Raw genomic sequence first — 5757 nt, 5'->3', positions numbered from 1 at the left:
ACACGGCACACACAGCCTGTGCCCACTGAGAGCCCACACACGGCACACACAGCCCGTGCCCACAGAGAGCCCACGGGTGTTCACAGCTTGGAGCCACCCACAGGCTGGTCTCAGAGCCCAGACCCACACACAGCGTGGTCCCACTCATGGTCAGGCCCACTTGTGGCCCTGACCCACTCACAGCCTGATCATACAGCCTGAACCCACCCACAGTTCAAACCCACTCACAATCCAAACCCACTCACAACCAGATCCCACTGAAAACCCTGCTCCACTCAAAACCCACTCACAGCCCATGCACTGTTCCCCTGTGGAGACCCTGCCAGTGTTGCTGTGCCTGGGGTCTCTGTGGCACTGCTGGGCCAGGTCATGGTGACACATCTTGGGGTGATGTCCCCTGCTTTCCCATGCTCCCTTTTTCCCACCATGGCCAGGGTTCTGATCCACAGAGGAGAGCATTCCCACTGGAGATCAGTGCTGGTTAGTGAACAATGACAGCCACCTTGGGCACTCACTCATGGATAACTTGTGGGATGAAAAGCCACGGGGAGAGCCACTGGGAATCGTAAGATATCTCACTTTCCTAAAAAAAAATCTATGGATAGTGATGCTGAGAGGAGACTACAGCACTGGGAGGAATGAAAGGGTTTAATGGATCCTGTTTTCCTAAAAAGCCTCTGGATAAAGCAGTGCTGAGAGGATGCTGTGGCACTGGGAGAAAGGAAGGGGCTCTGATAAACAGAGTGATCCCACTGGAAGCACTTTATCCTGCTTGGAGAGAGCCAGGCAGTGCTGATGGCCCTTCTCTGGCCCTTCCCAAAGCCACTGTCCCCGCACAGGTGCTTTGGGATGTGTGGGGATGAGCTCAGAAGACTCGGCCATCCCCCTGTGCCCTGTGGTTTCCTTCTGAAACCTCACAGGAAGCCTGGGTGGCACTGGGACGTGCCAGTGTCCTCAGGGCACTGCTGTGGCTGTCCAGAGTCCATGGCCACGGCCTCACCCACAAACAAACTGGTTTGGGAATGCTGCTGGTGGTGAGCAACACCCTTTTGGGGCAAGATCTCCGTCTTTATTGTGGGTTTAGCACTGCTCTGCTTAAAGAACAGAGAACGGCATCGCCTGGATTTGCGTAGCACAAAATCCTCCTTTGTTTACAGCTTCCGAGAGCAGAAGAAATCCCCCCCCACTCTGCTAAAGAGAAGCAGAAACACGCCCGGATCCTCTCCATTTCCTCTGCAAAAATCAGAGGCTGTCTCCTCCCTCACACCCCGCAGCAGCGCACGTGGCTCCGGGTGAGAACAGCCTTTGTTTGTGCCCAGCCTTTGTTTACTGCCCGGCTGTCCCGAGGAGAGATCCCTCAGACAAGGGCAGTTTATTCCTCTCCCCTGATAAAGGCTCATTCATCCTCCCCTGGGGGCTCGCTGGCATCTCTGAGAGCTCCCACTGCAGAGCTCTGGGTTGTTTTCAGCCTGGCAGCAGTTTTGGGAGAGGGTTTGAGTAAAAAAAGTGCAGAATTCAAGAGAATATTAAAGGAGTTTGGTTCCCAAATTAATTTTTCTGCTATTTCTGCTATTATAATTTTTCTTATCAATAATCTGGAGGTATCTGTGGGGCATCATTCGAGCCAAGCACGCTCAGGTCTGTGAATGAATGAGAGCAGACTCCCTGCTCATCCCCTTTTGGGTGATCCTACTGCATTTGGGCTGGATATATGCATCCTCTGATGCGGAAAATAAATAATATTATCCCTTGGGTACAGTTCCCGGGTTCTCATGGACAATATTGAACACAAGCCCAGACCTGAAGAAGTACTTTTGCACCTGGAAGATCCCCTGATTTCTCCAAATATATCAACAGTCCTAATAAAAACTGTTGCCTCTCCATACAAACCTTTGGAATCTTATCTAGTATTTTCCATAAACCTGGCACATTCTCAGCCAGCCCGACTCTGCTGATTTACAGTGACCCTGTTTTTGCCCCAAAACGAGCAAATACTGATTTATTTCTGTCAGAGCACCAGAGCCATAAATACATTTCCCAACGCAGATGATTTCCTTCCCCATCACAGGTCAGAACAGGATATTCATGATGCTGTAAATTCTTCAGAGTAGCAATCTGGCTGTAATATTTATCTGCAGTGAATCCAGCCCCCTTTATTGAGCTCTGATGTATAAATCAACACCCCTCACAACACCTAATTCCTCTGCTGCACAGCCTGGGCAGCAGTGGGGTGAAAGTTTGCTGCTGGATGGTCCAGGTTAGAGGGTTCTGGTGAGCAGCACGGGCAGCTGGAGGTGTTACCTGGCTGGACATCACTAAATCCCCTTTTCCCACCTCTGGTGCCTGCAGACACCCCTCAGTGAGAGGCTGGGGCAGCTGCTGTGTTGGGAAATCACAATGACCCAAAGGATGTGGGTCTGTTCTGCAGATGTCCCAGAAAAACCTAATAACCTGGATTCTGCCTGTGGGATTAAAAATACTTCTCTGCCTTCAAATGTGCCACTTTGTTAATTCCTGTGGCCTGGAAGAAGAGTCTTTCTCTTTGCATTTTCTTGCTTTCCCTGCTACGTCTTGTCAATGCCTTGTGACACCGTGAGGGGAGGCAGGAAATTCTCTGTGACTTGGAGTTTGCTTGGGTGAGCTGCTGACTGCTCTGAAAATGGATCCAGAAATCCTCACCCCTCACTTCCAGCAGGAGAACAACAGTCATGTGCCCCTGGCCTTGTGCCTTTTCCCTCCATGTCTGCCTGCTTGGAGCCAGGGAGATGCTCAGGGAAGGGGATGCCCAGGGAAAGGGATGCTCAGGGAAGGGGATGCTCAGGGAAGGGGATGCTCAGGGAATAGGAGGCTCAGGGAAGGGGATGCCCAGGGAAGGGGATGCCCAGGGAAGGGGATGCTCAGGGAATAGGAGGCTCAGGGAAGGTGATGCCCAGGGAAGGGGATGCCCAGGGAAGGGGATGCCCAGGGAAGGGCATGCCCAGGGAATGGGGTGCCCATGGAAGGGGATGCCCAGGGAAGGTGATGCCCAGGGAAGGAGATGCCCAGCATGGGAGATGTGTGGTGCAGGCGTCCCAGCCTGCCCCCACAGCAGGAGTTGTCACCACAGGTGCGCCAGTGCACCTGCCACACCAGCAGTGACCCTTGGTGTCTTCAGCTGGTGGGTGGCAAAGCTGTGAAGGCCAGGGGACACAAGGTGGCATTTCCCAGGGCTGGTGTGGGGGTTTGGAGAGGTCCCATCCCCGGGATGCTGCCCAGGCTCCTGCACAGCCCCAGGGCTGGGTGCTCACCCCAGGTGCTGCTTGGATTGCCCTGAGGAGGGTCTGCCTGCCCAGGGGAGCACTTCTGGGACTCTTGCAGTTGTGTTGGTGGAAAAACAAGCTGAGGAAACCTCTGGCTTCAGTGTCCCCTTCCCTGAGGTTGCAGGACAGTGGTGCCCTCATGTCCTCCCTGCCTGACCCCTTACTGGGCCAGACTGTTTGTCCCCACCACCCCAATGCTGTCGCACCCTGGCTCCTTTCCCCCTGTACTGCCCTCAGCCTGGCTGTGTGACAGCAAGGGACACAACCCAGGAGCACAATGCTGTCCCCTCTTCCCCTGCACCTCCCCAGCCCCCCACGGTGCAGCCTTGGCCCCTCCACCCTGACACAAACCAGAGCTGGGGGGGTCACACCCAACCAAGGACCCCACAACCAACAGCTGGGCGAGCTCAGGGTTCACCAGCCCTCCCAAAAATGTCCCAGAGCCAGAGGCTGCCTCACTTGGGGCAGGAGGGGATGCAGGGGCTGATGACAGACGTGGGTGCTTTGCTGGGAGATTCCTTCCCCCTGTCTGTGGAGCTGCAGCTCTTTGTACCCAGCCCTGGCCTTTCATCTCAGCCTTTCAAAGCACTTTCCAAGCTCAAATTAATTCTGCTGCAGCAGCTGCCCTCCCGTGCTGTTTAGCATAAGCTCTGTCTCCAAGCAGGGCTGCCCCTACCCCTCGGGGCTTGCAGGGATGATTTTCCTTGGAACCACCTCAAGCTGCCAAGATGGGATGGGAGAGCATCACCCCGCGCTTCCCACCCTCCCCTTATTCCCAACACCCACTAAGAACTGCAGCAATGCCCATGCCATGGAAAATCCCCTCTCAGCCTTCCTCCCTGCCCTGGGGAAGATGCTCCCACATAAGACATGTCCCATGAGAAGCCAGGGTGCTGTCCAGGCTGTCACAACCCACCCTGGGTGCTGGTGGGGAGCTGGGGAGGACCTGGGATGCAGGATCCCAGTGGGAAGGTGGGCCTGGAGCAGGCAGGAGTGCTGCTTCCCTGCGGGGCATTAATAATTAAGCAGGCTCGTCAGGCTCAGATGGCAGCTCTTATTTAAGGAGCCGATATAAATACCGCCCAGACGGCTCTTACCGAGCACCTAAAAAAAGCCCTGCCTGTCTCGGGCCCTCCAGAAGCAGCTCTGAGCTCTGTGGGGCTGGGAGGCAGCACCAGGCAAGGTGGGGACAGGGCTGTCCCAGACTCTGAGCCTGAGAGGTGGCAGCATCTGGGGCCAATGTTGGGGCACAGCCCGTGCCTCAGTTTCCCTCTGCAGCAGGGACCTGCCTCAGCCTTTCTCCTGTGCAGCAGCAGGGGTGGATGCTCAGCTCTGTGTGCTGGGTTGGTGGTGTCAGGGAGGAGCTGGGGGGATCTCTGCCCACCCACCACCCCACTCTACCCATGCCAGGGGAGATCTGCCCCGTGTTCCTGTGGCTGCTAAATGTCCTTTTGCGTTTGTGCTGGCAGCGAGTGACCCCCGGCCCCGCTGTCTCCCTTGTCACAGCTACCCAGGGACACCCCTCCTGCACTGGGGTCGGGGACACATCCCCCAAGGGCAGCTCAGCCCTCCCCTCTCCCTGCCCAGGAACTCCAGGACCCCCATCCTGGAGCAGCCCCATCCCTATTGAAGGGCAGGGGGGCTGAGGAGGGTCAAGCAGGGTTGGGAACTTGGACACAGCCATGTCCAGGGGAGCAGCGGGACCTCCCCAGCCTGGACATCGAGCCCCATGAGCGTGCTGGCCCCGGGAGGAGGCGAGGAGCCGGGGGCGGAGGGACAGGGCTGTCACCGGCAGCCTTGCTGCAGTCCTGCTCGCAGGCTCTGCAGCGTGACTCAGCACAGCTGGCACCCCAAAACCACCCCCTGGTCCCAGCCAGGAGCACCAGCGGCTCCTCCAGCCCCAGCGCGGGCAGGGATCCCTCCTGCAGGGCTCGGAGTGATGGAGAGCAGGGTGGGGTCAGTCTGCAAGCGCCCATCACCTCTGCTGTGCCCAGGGATCCGTCTGGATCCGGCCCTTCCCACCCGAAGCCCCGTATGGGATTAGGGGAGCGGAGCAGCAGCTCCTGCTGTGGCACCTCTCCAGGCATTGGGAGAAAGGATTTGGGGTGTTTTTTTTGTTCCTGGGGGATGGGACTGGAAGAGACGTCAGGTCACATAGAACAGTCTGGAGATTTTTTTAAAAGGGTTTTTTGAGCTTCACTTTTGGGGTGTTTGGAGCCTGCCAGGATCAGCTTGTCCCAGCCTTTCTGTACACATCCCCTCTGGCCATGACCTGAAGGTTACTGGGAGCTGAGGAGGGTGGGCAGAGGGACTGAGATCCCCAGCTGTCCCCTCTGGCTGTCCCCACATCCCCTTGGGCTGTCCCCCAAGGACACTGCGTGGCAGAACGCCACCTCCGTGCTGTGCCCCGGGGTCGGGTGTCCCTCCAGTGTCACCGCAGCCCATCCACACCCCCGTG

This window comes from Geospiza fortis, unplaced genomic scaffold (genome assembly GCF_000277835.1).
Source record: "Geospiza fortis unplaced genomic scaffold, GeoFor_1.0 scaffold425, whole genome shotgun sequence".
Lineage (NCBI taxonomy): Eukaryota > Metazoa > Chordata > Aves > Passeriformes > Thraupidae > Geospiza > Geospiza fortis.
Note: the sequence above shows the minus strand (reverse complement) of the source record.